Below are 9826 nucleotides of genomic sequence, written 5' to 3'. Positions count from 1 at the left end.
GAGAGATGTGCAAATCTGCTGAGAAGGGTGTAAATAGAGGAAATATGGATTGGGCCTTTAATGCAAGTTCAGTCCAATAACCAAATGAGGTTCAAACCCTAAAACACTAAGGATCAAGTCCGCCTCCCTCTCATCTGCTTCTCAAGTTAATCTCCTTATCCCTCTTTCTTTTTTCTTTTACTTTTTTGACCGAACAAAAACTATACTCCCTCTTTTCTCTGCTTTTTCTTCGAGAATGTCGAATCTGAGTGCAAAACGATGATGAGGATCTGAGCTATTGTTGTTGACGAAACCGTGATGATGATGGATGAGCGATGTTGTATGTCGAGTTGCTGATGCATTCAATTGCAGAGCGTCGGTGATGAATCTGAAGCTGTGTGAGTTGAGTCGCTGATGAAGATGAATGTCGCTGACTGCGTTTTTTGAGAAATTGTTGCGCATTGAAGGTGATTGTTGACGTTGAATCGGTTCAATGAAGAGCTGCATCCGATTTGAAGTGGTGAATGCGAGAATGGTTGAATCGGTTTTGCTTCTATGCGGTTTGGGTTTTCAATTTCTGCAGCATGAAGGTATTGAAAATCGGTTCAGTTATGAGGATGAGATTTGAAGCTTGTGTGGTTTGGTTCAAATCTGAGCAAAGTGATGTGGCTCGATGAAGGTTTTGTGTTGAATTAGAGTGATAGGTGTTTGGAAGAGTTTTATGGTGATTGAAGGATTAGTGTGATAAGTTTGGATCTGTTTATTGCAGGTTTTGATGTTGCCAACATTGAGTTCAGCAATTGAAGATTTGTGGTGAGTTTTGGAAGAAGGTTATGGATCGGTTCAGATGTTAGTTTTATATGAGTTTGGTTTTGTATGGCTCTCTGAAAGTTTTGCAGGTAAAAATGGAAGAGTAATCAGTTCAAAAATTATGAAGGTGAGAATTGAATGGATGAAGGAAGCAGAGGTGAAGATTTTGTGGTTTGGAGGAGAGTTTGAATTTGAATTTGGCAGAGTAACTCTGAATTTTTCTCCTCTCCTTTTCTTGATCTGAGCTGTTGTATTTATAGGTGAAATTACTCTGAATTTTTCTCCTCTCCTTTTCTTGATCTGAGCTGTTGTATTTATAGGTGAAATTTGAAGATGAAATACGTGTGAATTCTTGCTGAAGCGTGTGAATTGGTGAAGGATTCGTGAAGGGTGGTGAAATCGTGACTCAAAAGCTCTGCGTTTTGTCCAATTTATTTTGCTGTGTGAATTGTGTGTGAAGAGCGTGATCCGAGAATTCCTTGGCTTGTGTGGACCCACTCAATTGACTCATTATTTTCCTGCAATTGAATAAAGACCAAAAACAAAATAAAAATAAAAATAAGCATGGTTAGTGAGAATTTAAAGGGAATTGATTTAGATTTTAATGATAATTCAAAATTGAATTAAAATTAAAATTTAAACCAAATATGCAATTAAAATGAAATAAATGTATGATATAATTTTGAGAATTTAATATTTGATTTTAAAATTCAATAAAAATTCAACATGAATTAATATTAAACTAAAATCAATATTAAATTCAAATTTTTGCTAAAAACCAATGAATGATGAAATTAAATCGAGATATGCATAAAAGGGGATGGACATATGCATAAAAGGGGATGGACACATAAAATGCGGGTCAAAAATTGGGATATGACAGTATGGAATCACAAATGATCTGTATAACTATTACAGTAATTGCGATATTTCAAAATATATTTAAGAGGCTCTGAAAAAACAAGTATGACATTGAAGAAGCTGGAGAAAAGAAGAATGATTTTAGCAGCTATATGAAGTATCAGATGGTAAATGAAAGGTCCATAGAAACCTAAAGTCATGAACTTCAAAATATTGCTCATAAGATCATCACTAAAGGTATATATTGACAATTTGAACTATTTGAATTTCTTTTATTATTGATAAACTGCCCCCAGCTTAAATTTTTTTAAGAATTATGCTTTGTTACAAAATAAAATAATTTTTAATTGAGAGAGTGATTATTCTCATTTAAATTGAAGAAGAATCTCAGAGAATAATTAAATAGAAAAGTTTTTGTTGTTTTATATAACAAAAAGAAATTCGGTGTGGTTCTGAAGCCATATGGCAAATCATTAAAGAATTAGAACCGCAATACTTTGAACCGAATTAAGAATGAGAACCGTTTTATGGCCCCAATTGCTACAACTAGATAACAACCACCACTTCACATAAATGACGTTGTTTTCCCGTTGTTTCAACTATGGAAAACTAAGTCATATGACTAAGAGATATAGAAGCAGGCTTGAACCTGGTATAGTCCGTAATGCACAGGTTAACCTGGATAATGGACAATTTATTACTATGATCATTGAAATCAACATGGTTGATGGATCTGATGTTGGTGGATAAATATTGGCGTCTCTCGTCGTGTTTGTTATGATCGTGTTACGTTTAAAACATACACGAATACTAAAGATAAGAAAGTGTTATTGGGAGATGTCCACACCACTAATGTTGTCGATAATGGAGAAGTGGAACATGGCCATCTATGAAAAGACTTTAATCTTGAAGGATGTCATGTATACACCAGAGATTATAAATAATCGTGTTTAAGTTTTTTTTCTTCTTCTTATAAAATTATAGAGAATCATGTTTAAGTTTTTTTCTTCCTCTTATAAATAATGAGAGATTTAGTCAGTTTATTAGAGTATATTTGTACACCATCATCACAAAGAATGATATTTTTGTGAATGAAATTGATAAGTTTAAAAACTTTGTAAAGAATTTGAAAATGACTTAGTAAGAATTTGTAGTGATAGGTAAACTATATGATTCTAGTTTATTTAATTAATTTTATAAACAACATAGAATTGTACATGAAATGACTGCTCCATATTCTCTTGAAATGAATGGTAAAGCAGGGAGAAAGAATTGAACTCTTATTGAACTTGTTGTTGCAATTATTATGAATTCTAGTGTTGCACCTCACTGGTGGGGGGAAATTTTATTGACTGTTTATTATGTCCTGAATAGAGTTCCCAAGTCAAAGAGTAATATCTCTCCTTATGAGATATTAAAGAAAATATAACCAAACTTGTCTTATTTGAGAACTTGGGGATGTCTGGATTATGTCAGAATTCTGGATCCGAAACGAGTTAAACTCGCTAGTAGAGCATATGAATGTATATTCATTGGGTATGCTACAAACAGTAAGACATATAGGTTTTATGACCTAAATGTAAAAGTGATCATAGAATAAAATGATTTTGATTTCTATGAAGAAGAATTTCCCTTCAAATCGAGAAATAGTGGGTGTGCTCAATCGAGTCACATCAACTATCAACTATCTATCCATTAAAAGAAGATGCCTACAAACTACCAATAATACACTTCATTTTAAATTTTTTTAACACTTGCAAAAGGTTAAAATAGTAAAAACATAATCTTTAAATTTATTCACCTGACTTCAACCAAATATTACCAAGTGTCAAATTCTTATTTGATACTTTTTCAACTTTCACTTTTTCCTCCAATTTTTCCTCTTTCACTTATCATTTCTCTTTCTTACACTTTTTCACTTTTATTTTAATTTTTTCTCTCTCCATTTTCTCCATCCCTTTTATTTTGTAAACATAAATAAATTGAATTTTTTAATAAAATGTAGAGTAACGCATACAAATTTACTCAATCAAAAAACATAATTAACCACTACCAACAAAATACCTATTTTATTTTAATTAACCATTGTCTTTATTTAAGACACATCATTCTTATTTTCAAATGTCAAAATTTATATTTTTATCACGACCACTATCAGCAAAATACATATTTTATTTTAATTAATAATTGTCTTTATTTAAGACACATAATTTTTATTTTAAAATATAAAAATATATATTTTTCTCACGAATCAGTATTAACAAATTACCTATTTTATTTTAACTAGCAATTGTCTTTATTTGAGACACTAAATTCTTATTTTTAAATGTTAAATTTCTATTTTTCAGAGATAACTATCAGCAAAATATCTATTTTTTAATTAACAATTGTGTTTATTTGAAGCATAAAAATCTTATTTTCAAATGTCAAAATTTCTATTTTTCTCACGGGCCACTATCAGCAAAATATCTATTTTATTTTACTTAACAATTATCTTTATTTGAAACACAAAATTCTTATTTTCAAATGTCAAAATTTTTATTTTTTCACATACCATCCGTCATACCCCTAAATTTGCCCACACTATTTCTCCCATCCAAATTCAAATCAGTACCTAAAGCTCCTAGACACACTCTCATATACAAGGCTCTGAAACTAGGGTTTGGGCTTATTCAAAAGAAAATCAGTAAATCAATGACTCCAAGGCATATCATATGGCTCAATATATCTCACATCATCTCCATAACAAGTATCAAGTCTCATCTCAAAGGATTGGTCACTTAATTGTTCAAAAGGTCAACAGTCGATTAGGTTAACCTAAAAGTCAACTGTGGTCAAAGTAAAGTCAAAACTCCTGATTTTTTGTCAAAGATCCTCATATTGAAGTATCATTCACCATTTGATCAAGAATTGATCATGGTTCATCAAGGAAAGATCAAAAATCAACAAATCAAAAAGTTTCTAAATTAGGGTTTTGTATAGGAAAAGTCAACTAAACTTTGACCAGCCATAACTTTCACATGGAACATCCAAAATTTTCCATCCAAAGCTCATCTTGAAGGAAATTTGATTCTCTACAACTTTGTCTCTCACATGCCAAGTCTAAAAATGCTTCATTTGAGAGATATGGACCAAAACATTACAGGTCCTTTTCAAAAGTCAACAAAAAGACACTTTTTTCAAAAGGACATAAAATGAGCATGGAAAATAATTCTGATGTGAGACCAAAGACACTGGTTATAGGACTCTCTAAGGTTTCTAAAAAGTCTTAGAACACTTCCATACCTCAAAAAATGAGAGAGATAGGCCTTGTCGAAGTTGGGCCATTTTGGAGGGAAAATGTGAAGAAAACTTGAAACTTTTTGCAAATGGGCCCATATTTTTGAGATCCAAACTTCTTCCTTATGATATTAGGGGCCCATAAATCATTGGCCACGAATTTATTTGGTTTAAATTAGTTTTATAGAATTTTTTATTCATTAAAAGTTCAATAAGATTAAAGAAAATCAAAAAGATTTGAAAGAAATTTGTTTGGTATCAAATCCAATCAATATTTACTCCAAAACTCAATCAAATTTCGTGCACATAGTAAATGGAGAGAGATTGGATCATTCAAGGCCAAAATTAGATAGAATATAAATCAAATTTCAATCAAATTTGCATAATTTTCAATCAAAAATTCAAGTGGATTTCTCTCAAATTTGTTGACCTAAAAGTCTTCTCCTATATAAACACAACAAATAGCAAGCCTTGAGGAGAATTTTTCTACAGCCTAAAGCCCTAACCCGAATTCAAAGAAAAGCAAGAAAATCTCTAATAGCAATTCTGCAGTGCAAGCCAATTCAAGGTTTCCAATCGATCTTAACACGTTCTCAGGGCATCACTGATCATCTTCCAAGTATTGGCAGGTCTCGAAGCTTCCCATATCATCTTCAATTCGCCACGGTTTGTCTAAACCTTTTTAATGTCGATTACAATTCCTCATGCATCATGGATGAATTTGAGTCTCATATTTGTGTTTAGAATGGTGTTATGAATAATTCTGGACATTTAATCGTGTTTTCGTGACTGTTTGCCCTGAGTTACCATGTTAGGGTTCTTGCTTTGAATTTGGGGGTTTTCGTTTGAGAAACTTTTAGGCCATAAAATAGGTACCCACACATTCGTATGAATGATACGAGTCTATCCATGGCCTCACGCCAAATTTTTGTGTTTGTTTGGTTGCATTCGCTATTTTCGCAGGTGTAAAAAGTTTTCTCTTATACAACTTTCCTGAAAAAAGCGGTGTAAAAGAGCCTGTTGTAGATTTTGTGTGGAGAAGACGAATAGGTGGCGCGACGGGATTGGTTGATTCAAATCAAACTGCGCGCGCGTCCTCTTTTGATGTCCAGATGGATTCGATACGCGCAGGTTCACGTGAGTGCCATGCTCCTTCTTCATTGCAGCCATCAGATCATGATCTCTCCAAATCCAACGCGCCAGATCACGCAGATGCACCATGGACCTTACGCGCGCGTGGCACTGGATCAAAAGTTAAGATTTTCAGAATTTTTTTATTTTTAATTACACAACCTCTTTTTAATTGTTTTAATATATATATATATATATATTATTTTCCTCAAATAAAATTGTTTTATATGTATAAACTATTGACGCACGCTCGCGAAATGTAAACAGAGTCGCCACCAATATATTTATCCCAAAGCGGGAAAGGAATATTAGAAAACCTGGAATAAGAAATGGATAAGAAAAGGTCTTTCGACCAGAGATAGGGTACGGGAGTCGGTTACGCAAGGGGAAGGTATTAGCATCCCTCACGTCTGTGGTACTCCACAGGATCCACTTATGTTTGTTCTATTCTAAGGGTGTATAAATCTAAAGCTTAATATTACGGGAATGCATGAAAAATAAAGAAAAAGAAACACGGGGAAAATAAGGTTTATAAATAATTGTGCTCGCTTAGGCCCCGCGACCTAATGCCTACGTATCCTTTTCAGGAATCAGAGCGTCGTAGTTCGGCTCCTTAGTTTTTGTTTGTTTTTTGTGTTTTTTAGTGGACGAAGTTACATTCGCACTCCGCTGCTCGACCTCTGGAGTCTTAAGCTGGGAATGAGGCGGAAATAACGTGTCCGATTAGGAGAAGGAATGCCCTGAAGGCAAGATGAGGAATGCCTCGGAGGCAAGAAAGAGAAGAGAGAAAGTTGGTTTGTGTTTTTTTATGTAACTTCATGATGAACAAAACCCAATACAAGGCTTCGCACCACTTCATTACTTTGTTTAGGTCTGAGCCTTTATTAAGTGTTTTAAGTGTTTTTGGTTGAGTGTTTTTTAAGGGAATTTACTTTGCGATTCGAATCACATAAAAATGTATAATGATCGAGAAGCAGATTAGGGAATGAATCCCACTCACTTCTATCCCATTATGTAATGTTCAAGAAACAGATTAGGGAATGAATCCCACTCATTTCTATCCCATTAGTTAATGTTCGAGAAACAGATTAGGGAATGAATCCCACTCATTTCTCTCCCATTAAGTAGTGACCGAGAAACAGATTAGGGAATGAATCCCACTCATTTCTATGCCACTAAGTGATTGAGAAACAGATTAGGGAATGAATCCCACTCATTTCTCTATCACTTTCTTAATGTGATTCGTATCTCTATTTGTTAATGTTTTAATGTTGAAAGAGAAAAAGGAGAAGAAAACTAGCTTAAGATGAACAACTAGCCTAAGTGTCATGATTATACCTAATTGTTAGGATTTTAAGGGAAAAGACTAACCTAAAGGTTATGGAGATTATAGGTCCTAAATCTAAAGGAACAAACAAGTGAAATTACAAGCAAAAATTACAAGCAAAACAATGATACAAAAATAGTGCAAAAATGACTAAAAGAATGACTTGAAATATGGTACAAAACATGGAAGCAAATGATGCAAAATATAGTACCAAAAGTGAATTAAAGGACTATTATTTTTATCGATTTTTATATGACAAAGAACAAGAATTCTAATCAAGCAAAAGAATTAAAATACAAGCCTAAACTAATATTTTTTAGTGATTATTTATGTCAAAAATTATGTTAAAGTCTAAAAATGATAGTGAAGATTAGTGTTTTAATTATCTAAAAGAAATGATAAAAAACTAACTAAAATCTCTTAATTAAGAAGGAGACAGAGGGGTGTAATCTGAATTACATGGTGTGATTAGCAAACAGGGCGCAGGGCCCAACAGAGTTGTTTTTGTTACAGATTGATTCATAAAAAAGAACGTGGGCCATAGGGGGAGTATGCAGCGAATGGCCCAGGGAGTACTTCGTCCAGATTGATCCACTACCTAATTTTAAATCAGATTTTTCTTATGTCATAAAGGAACATGGGCTATATGGGGGTGTGTCTAGCGGTTTTGGCCCAAGAAGTTATTTGATCCACTTGATTATCATTATTATTCTATTTCATACAGAAAATAAATTAAAAAATAATAGAAATAAACGAAAAAGAGAAATTGAGGTTTAGGGTTATTACCTGTGTGACGTTCCCAATTCTTCTCCACTCAGCAAACTCAGCGGCGACGGCTGCCTCACTCTTCCTCCGGCTAGAAGTCTCCACCGCGAATCAATAGGAAATGATCAATATCTCGTATCTCTGTTTCACTCTCCGCCTCAAATTTCAATCGCATAACATCTCTGCAAACCGAGCGATGCCGATGATTCTTCGTTCTCGACGAAGACGAAGACGAAGAAAGGAATCCGCGAGAAGTACAAACATGGTATTCGATCGTTCCCTTCCGGCTTCGTCTTCTTCTCTCCTAATCCGATGTCTTTATTTATAGCGTGATGTTGATGCTGCGTTGTTATTGTTTGCAGGTGAAGATGATGAAGAATCCTTGAATGCTCGGAGAAGATACTAAAGCGATATGAAGGTGAGGTTGTGAGAAAGTTGTGCGTTGGTATTCTGCATATTGATATCAAAATTGCCGATTGCAGGTGCTTATGATGATAGTGGTGACTGTGTTTGCAGATTGAAGGCGTGGCTATGATTGAGGCTGAAGATTGAATTGAAGGAGAATGGTTGAAGAATGAGGAATGGTGATGTTTGTTACACGGTTGGAGGTGAGTTTCAGGTTCTGAATCTTTTTTCTCTTTTCTGTTATGCTGCCATAATAGTTTTCTGGTGAATTGAATCAGAGGGAATGGGGGATTGAAGAGTGGAGGATTCAAGATGAAGAGGATGAATGGAGTGGAGTGAAGATTGGTGAATGGGGAAGAGAGGTTGCAGAAGTGAAGATTGGTGGATGAAGATGATGAGGAATAGCGTGAAGATGGATGAAGGGTGAGAAGTATGAAGCAGAGTGGTGGAAGAGAATGGTGAATGTGAAGTGTGGATGAAGAATGATTATGGTGTGGGAGAGGGAAGAGTGGTAGAGACTGAAGGTTATATAGAGGTTAGTTCATTCTGTTTTTCTGTTATCAATCTGTTGCAATTGGTTGAAGAATATGGTTAGAAACTGTTGGTCTGATTCGGTTAGGGACTGGTTCTGAGTTTGTTATTCAGTTATAGGTGTTATGAAAGTTAGTTATAAAACTGTCTTTCTGTTACAAAAGTTGGTTAGAGGTAGTTAGAGATTGTTACATGGCAGTTGGAGTTAGTTATATGTTTGAAGGTTTGTTATAGGTTAGGGAAGTTAGTTATGAGGACAGTTGGGGATTCTGTTATAAAGTGGTTAGGAAGTTAGAAAATTCTGTTAGGGATTGGTTTAGTTAGTTACAAAACTGTTTTGGTGTTTACGAATTCTGTTAGTTATGGTTATGGTTAAGAAAAGATCAAGGTTGGTTCTGTTAAGTATTGGAAAAGGTTGGTTGTGGGTTATGATAACTGTTAGTCATATGGTTAGAAATAAGTTGGGTAGTTATGAGAAGGTTAAAAATCTGTTGGGGGATGGTTAAAACTGTTAGAGGTATGTGAAATGGTTTGGGAAAGCTGTTAATGATTAATTGAAATGGTGCCAAAGCTGTTAATGATTAATTGAAATGGTGCCAACAATTAGATTAACTGTCAGTTTGGCTCGAAGAAGTCTTCTTTTGTTCTCTTTTTTTTGTATGGCAATGTTTGGATTGGATTCTACAGCACTGCTTGATTGGAAATGGGTGTTGGTATGCAGTATAACATAAAGTTTAT

The 9826-nt window shown here is 34.2% G+C and overlaps 1 long non-coding RNA gene across 1 annotated transcript; it reads left to right on the top strand.

Moving 5' to 3' along the window:
* The first annotated feature begins 8295 nt into the window (after positions 1-8295).
* On the top strand, positions 8296-8855 carry LOC131599467 (uncharacterized). The gene is made up of 3 exons (XR_009282790.1): positions 8296-8417; positions 8515-8570; positions 8669-8855. It is a non-coding gene; the product is annotated as an uncharacterized LOC131599467 (long non-coding RNA).
* Positions 8856-9826: the final 971 nt, after the last annotated feature.

The sequence above is a fragment of the Vicia villosa genome, linkage group LG4, assembly GCF_029867415.1.
Source record: "Vicia villosa cultivar HV-30 ecotype Madison, WI linkage group LG4, Vvil1.0, whole genome shotgun sequence".
NCBI classification, from domain to species: Eukaryota; Viridiplantae; Streptophyta; class Magnoliopsida; order Fabales; family Fabaceae; genus Vicia; species Vicia villosa.
The sequence above is the reverse complement of the archived record's forward strand: the minus strand, read 5'-3'. Positions and strand labels throughout refer to the sequence as shown.